The sequence below is a fragment of the Octodon degus genome, unplaced genomic scaffold (genome assembly GCF_000260255.1).
Source record: "Octodon degus isolate 3935 unplaced genomic scaffold, OctDeg1.0 scaffold00017, whole genome shotgun sequence".
NCBI classification, from domain to species: Eukaryota; Metazoa; Chordata; class Mammalia; order Rodentia; family Octodontidae; genus Octodon; species Octodon degus.
In genome coordinates, this window is record NW_004524593.1 from 1,405,637 (window position 1) to 1,412,503 (window position 6,867).

The 6,867-nt window shown below is 42.7% G+C and overlaps 2 pseudogenes; both read right to left on the minus strand.

Annotated features, from left to right (window-relative positions):
* Positions 1-1,306: 1,306 nt before the first annotated feature.
* LOC101576976 lies at positions 1,307-2,072 on the minus strand (annotated as a pseudogene).
* A 1,205-nt stretch (positions 2,073-3,277) lies between these two features.
* Positions 3,278-5,142, minus strand: LOC101577382 (annotated as a pseudogene).
* Between the last annotated feature and the right edge of the window lie 1,725 nt (positions 5,143-6,867).

Sequence of the window (6,867 nt, forward strand, 5' to 3'; positions counted from 1 at the left end):
AGCAATTAACCACTAAGAAGAATATATGCAGTGTATTATTTGTTGAAACTGTACTTCCGATTTGATTTGAAACTGTCTCATTGCTGTTTATCAATAAAACTTTGAAAAAAAAAAAAAAAAGAAAATACCATACCATTTTTTTTCAGAACGTTGCCCTGGGATCTAACTTCATTTGTGAAAAATAGCTTTTAAAAAATTGGAGATGATTGATCATGTCAGTAACTTATTTTCAAATAGTTCAACAGAAAAAAAAACTACTGTATAATACTTGCGTCTTTTCTGGAAGCACAATATTTCTGTTTCAAAATATACTTCAAAAAGGGATGAAAAATACAATCTTAAAATGGCATCTTTTTCAACTTTTGAGTTATACTAAAGAATTAAGCTAAAGGCTCTCAGGAATTCTGCTTTGCTTGCTTTCCATGTGCTGCAGCTTTTCTCCTTAGGGCCTTGGCAGTTGCTGTTCTCACTGGGAAAAGCCTTATCTTGATCCCAATCATGAATGTATTCTTCACTGCACTCACGGCTCTGCTCAAATATTATCTCCTCTGGCAGGTCAGCCCTCCATCACTCCTCCGTTTTCCCTGCTTCAGTAGACTATCATGTGAATCTGCTTTGGACCATTGTCCTTGAAATAACAAAAAGAAATCCTTGCATAATAGACTTGGTATTAAAATGCCTCTCTGACATAGATTCTGAAGCAAATTGCAGCATTACTCATCCTTACACATCAATAAAGATTCTACTTCCAGACGTAATGACATTTACTGGCTTGGAAACTATTTTCATCTTCGTATTAAAGAATATTACTTTCTATTAAAAAATCTCCTGGAAATCGGATGACATTTGCTGACTGAATTTGAAAGTCAAGAACAATGAGATATTCGCTGTCACACTCTACATGTGTGGGTTTTAAAGTTAGACCTGGCTTCAGATCTCAGGTCTGCAACTAACTAGCTGTGTGAGCAAATCCCTGGAGCTGTTCTCATTAAAAGCACCAAGAAATATTTGGTGAAACCTAATAAACACATCTTAGTTATGTCATTTAACCACTGTGAATCATTTGATGTTGATGAGAACTTTCCCTTCCCTTAAATTTTGTTTGCTTTCTACATTTCTACATTTTTGGCTCTCCATCACCTTCACAGGCTCTTTCTTTGTCACTTAAATATTTATGTTACTCAGAGTTCTCAACGAGGCACTTTCTTTTTTTTTTTCCAGGTACCAAATTTCTTTATTTGAAGGAATTACAGAACTTAAGTAGATATTCTGGTACAGTTTATAGAAAAGGTTAAGGTAGCCTCAACATGCATGTGCTATCTTGGTGACATTAGCTCTCATTGTCACTGTCCCCCAGGGTATGCTTGTCAAAGAGGTGCTCCACCAGGCCGGACTCGGGGACTCCCATGCAAGTTGTCACGTGGTCACCCAGCTCTTTGATGGCCTTCACCTGTTCATCCAGGTAGTGCGTCTCGGTGAAGTCACACAGATGGAGGTTGTTCTTATCAGTGGCCAGCTTGTGCAGCTCCGGGAGGGACTGATTCACACTCTTCTCCAAGCGCAGCACACACTCCAACGTGTCCAGCCCGTTCTCCCAGTCATCACGGTCTGGTTTCTTGCTACCCTGAAGGAAGATCTGGCCACCGCGCTGGTTCTGCAGCTTCATCAGCTTCTCAACGTGTTCTCTCACCTTATGGGATCGGTGAAGAAAGTATTTGGCCAAGTTCTTTTTTTTTTTTTTTTTTTTTAAAAACATTTATTTATTTATTGTGTGTGTGTGCGCGTGTGTGGCCAGCTCAGCCCAGGGGGCGAGACTGGCTGGCATGTGTTGCTGGGGGATTGAACCGTGGTCCCTGTGGTTTGCTAAGCTTGTTCCAAGTAGGCACTTTAGACCACTGAGCCATCTCGCCAGCCCCTGGCCAAGTTCTTCAAAGCCACATCATCGCGGTCAAAGTAGTAAGACATGGACAGGTAGACGTAGGAGGCGTACAGCTCCAGGTTGATCTGGCCCTTGATGCGACCTCGGCGTCCTGGTGGTAGTTCTGGAGCCCTTGCGAGGACGAGGCGGTCATCAGGGCGACCACAGGCAAGGCTGGGCTGCAGTGGCAGTACGGGCGGCGGGAAGGGCGGGCGAGGGCTGGGCTCCTTTCAAGCACTGTTGAAGCAGGAGGCCGCGGCGACGATCAGTGAAGCACACTTATCTCCCACTTCGCATTCCCCTTCTTCTTCTTTATTTTTATTTTTATTTTAGGTTTAAAGAGATTGCTTTAGTGAATACAAAAGCTTGTAGAACAGTATTCCTACAATTACACAGCTCTGAATAAGTGAAACCACGGTTACCAAACAGCTATTTTTAACACGTCAAAAAAGAGTGTAATAATGAATAACTGTCAACACACTGCAAGACACCCATCCATTTAATCAAGTAGTGGATCCCACTGCTGTATCTTATTCTAAAATTCTCTTCACGAATTTAAAGGAGACAGATTTCTTCTCTGCAGCCCTTGTTGCTTCTCCGACTCCCTTTTGCTCTCTTGCTCTTTGCTGCTGCCATGAATGGCTGCCCTCTGCCATGTGCCACACTGTCTTGGAGCCAGCGGAGTATGGACTGAAGCCTCCGGTAACAAACAAGGGATTGAACTCAGGTCCTTGCACTTGCCAGGGAAGCACTTATTCTACTGAGCCATCTCCCCAGTCCAAAGTGACACTTGGAAGAGGCCTGAGGATGCAGTTCAGTATCAAGACCTTGAGTTCTATTTATTTGTCACTGCCAAAAGAAGAGTATAAACTTGAAGAGCACAGGAGAAATGGAGTGACATTTGGTAGGAGCTAAAACGGTGGAGATTGAGCTATTTGGGTGAGTGACACAGAATCAGCAGAGAAGAAAAGGCCCAAATCATGCCATTGTCACAGTCCAGCCTGATACGGAGCACACATAAGAAAGATTCCTCCTGTGTGGATGGTGCTGACCATCTGGGTGCTTCTTGAAAAATTCTAACAGGAGAAGAAACTAGGAAACAAAGGGCTTTATTTTTTCCATCTTGGATGTGACTGACACATAATCATTTTTAGAGTTTTGATTATATTCCTAGGTAATAAGTAGAGATTATGCTTGCAAGACAACTTTTTTTAAGATGGAGAATTTGAAAAATTATATACAATCAGTGTCAGATGCAGATCAAATATTGAGTCTCCCGATTTCCAATAATGTATTATGTTACGTCGGCATGGTTCTTTCTTCTGTGAACAAAAGAAAACTCAATAAATAAAATTCTCTTCACGCTCCGGATTCTCCAGGCTTATGGACGTCATCAGTCTTCAAAATCACTCTAACCATTTGTGTAGTGAGAGAGATCTGTTTCTTTTTGCCAATCAAGATCAAGGTTTCTATGACATGTTGCTTCATGTCATTTGTGCCCTTGTGCAGACAGTTGATGCTGAGTGCGGGATTGGCCTCCTTCACCTGCCTGGCGCCGACCTCGGTCATGGTCTGGATGGGGTTCATGCCGCTGTTGTCGACCAGGGCCAGGGGGATGACCTCGAGTGCATCTGCAAATGTGAACATGGCATTCTGCTCCAAGATCGGGCACTTGTCTGCCTCCTGGCTCAAGGCCAGCGCACAGGATATTTCTGCAGTGCCTCCACCATACACCACACGGTTGTCCCAGGTGAGACTCTGGAAGATGCACAGTGCGTCATGAAGGGATCATTTTGATTCCTCGATGATCATCTTATTCCCTCCCCTGATGAAAATGGTGATGATGGCCTTGGAGTACTTGCCCCACTCAATGACCAGCATCTTGTCCTTTGGAGTACCAAATGAGATCTCCTGCACCAGCCTGGCAAGGCCCAGCTTCTCTGTGGTGAGCTCTGAGAACCAAGGGACAATCCAGCCTCCTGCAGCAATGGCAATCAGCTCAATTCAGGGCCTCCCACCCAGTGAACCACAGGCAGGCTGTTCTTTTTTTAAAATTCATTTTAATGAGAAAAAAGATAGAAGAGTGATGAAATAGTTTCAGTACAGGTTAGTAGGATGTTTATGATAATTAACACAATGCATAATGTTGTCTTCATAGTAGCAATTCAGAGGACAAGATGCAGACATGATATCTTGTCTAAACAATATGAGTGTAAACTTTTATTGTCAGTGAACTAAGAGAAAATAGCTGTATATCTATCCTAACTCATATATATATATATTCTAAAAAGTAGATGATTTGCTTCATCGTCAAAGCCCCACTGGTGAATAGCAAGGTTAGCACCAGTGTTTTTAATCTGCTGGATCATCTCTTGAAACTTCTCCTCATACTTCTGAAGGGCTTTATAGTCTTCCACTGAGATCACATCCAGCTTGTGCTTTGTCTTTGGCTTAGGTGGTTTGAATGGACACGTGAGAATGGTGATCTTGTCATTTTCCACTTTCTTGGGCATCTGCGGTTGACTGAAATCCTTATCCATGATCACACCCTTGTTAAACTTGGTGTCCTCCAGCCTCCTGCCCACTTTGCCTTTCTCTTTGATGAGCTCGAAGCTCATGTCTCTCTGCTCCATGTTGGCCATAGTGAGGACGGTGTTCACAGCAATCTCGGCCATTAGTCGGTAGCAGCTGTTAACCACTTTGGAGCCCAGCTAGGTTTTTGCCGTCTGGATGAGGGGTTCGGTTTCCTTCATGCCCACAGACACTGGCACTGATCTTGTCCAGGTGCTCAATGGCAATGCAGGCAGCCTGTTCATAGCCATCAGCAATTCTGATGGGGTGAATGCCCCAGTCAAGCAACTGCTCAGCTTCTTCCAGTAAAGCACCATCCAGGACAACCACACCTGTGGCCCCACCTCCAATTTCATCATCCTGGGACTCGGACAGCTCAACCAAGGACGTCGCAATCTGATGGTCAACATCCATCATGCTTAAAATGGTGGCCCCATCGTTGGTCACAGTCACATACCATCCTTGTCCACCATCATCTTAGCCAGCCCATTTGGTCCAAGTGATGTTCTCATCGTATTTGCTACAGACTTTGCTGCCATTATATGAGATTTGAGGGCCTTGAGTCCCATAATATGAGTTTTGCATTCCTGGTCCTTGATAATGAGGAAAGGGGGCCCGTATTCATTGAAGGCAAGGGTTCCTACGGACATCATGGTGTAGCCTTAAGACTTACTTTCCCACACACCAGTGGTGACCACTTCCAAAAAGAGAACCCGCCTTCCTCTCACTCTCCCATTTCACATTCTTTCTCACTGCTATCATCTTCTCCGTGCTCAGAAGTCAAACAGACTCATTTACCTTACAGCTGTTTCATTAGGGGCAGAATCATTTGTATAAATGCCTATTCAACATTACTGAATAAGCTTCCCAATGCTACTTAAAGTGGATGGATCACATCAAAATGGGAACACCTCAGCTCCTTTGAAGCCTAGATTCTGTTGTTCCCTATGCTACTCCTCACTATGATGTATTCAGTTTCCCATTTCATGAACCTGTGCCATCTTTACTCTGCTCCCATCTTCATCCTTCCTTCCTCTGAATCACCACTAAATCATTTCTGTACATCCTGTATGACCCTGAAATCTCTCCACTTCATCTTTACTGCTGTTATCCTAGTTCAAGAAAGAAAAAAATCATCTCTCACTTATATCACCAAAACAGTCTTCTATCTCCCTACACCCACATCAGCCTAACTTCTTCTAATCCTTCCTGCTGCATATAGACAGATCTCTGTACAAGTCAAATCTCATCAGTTTGTTTCCCTTTTTAAACCTCTTGGTTTACTGCCCAAAGCCAACAGAGCATAGGTCTGCTACATTACAAGGCCCATTGTTAGCTGGTATTTTCATAACTCCACCATCTTGTTGCTAAGTGCTTCCTCCCTTCTATTTTAACTGAACTAATTGTGGCTCCAACTCCTGGCCTTTGAAGGCACTATACTTTTTGCCTAAAACAATGCCCCCATCTTTGCTCCAATTTCTTCTACATGGCTTGCAATGTTATTTCCGTATAAAATTAACAAACTTTGTAAAGGTGCAATGAGTTGAAGGAGAGAAAGATGACAAGATGAACATGAGCACTGAATCATGAAGGAAGCAAAGATCTGGGTTAGCAATTATGGGACGTTATGGGAGGTTAGAGAGCGGTGTGTTTGCTTTCATAAGATGAAACACTGTGTTTCAGGTTAGTGGGAAAGTAACCGAACAAGTGTAGGGGGGAAATGATAGACGGAGTCTCAAAAGGCAGATGGGTAAAATAATAAGCACAGGCTTGAGCTTCACATGGGACAGAAATACCTCTCCCATAGCAGTAGAAGTAGCGCCTGTCTGATAGTTCTGTTTTCACAATGAGGTAGGAGGAAAGGCTGCCTGCGAGAATCATGTGGGAAGATAAAGAGGAAAGAGTTCAGAGGAAACCAGAAATTTAAAATAGCTACAGAGGAGAATAGAAAATAAAGCAAAGTGGGGAACCATGAACTGAATTTATTCCATTTATACTAAAATTGCTATAGATTACCCCAACTTAGTTTGGATAAGAAAATATCATAGCATTGCTAGAGAATGGGGTCTGAGACCTATAGGACTTCAGTGAAAGATAGTTAATGAGTTACTTCAAATATTTGAAGTAAATTAATGTTTTACTTTAGTGATTTCTCAATAAAGAAGGTCATATCTTCAAAGGACTTCTGGGTCTCAGAGACTATAGAAAAACTCTATGGTGTTATAGTAATTAATGCCAAGGCAAACTGTAAAGGTGTTTGGGGCTCTGCCTGGGATAGACAAGTAACTGTCCTTGTCCAAAACATCTAGATAATTTGATTCCACTTGGTTCAGAGTTGCTTAAACTGACAATGCTAACAGCTACAATTAATACCAGGA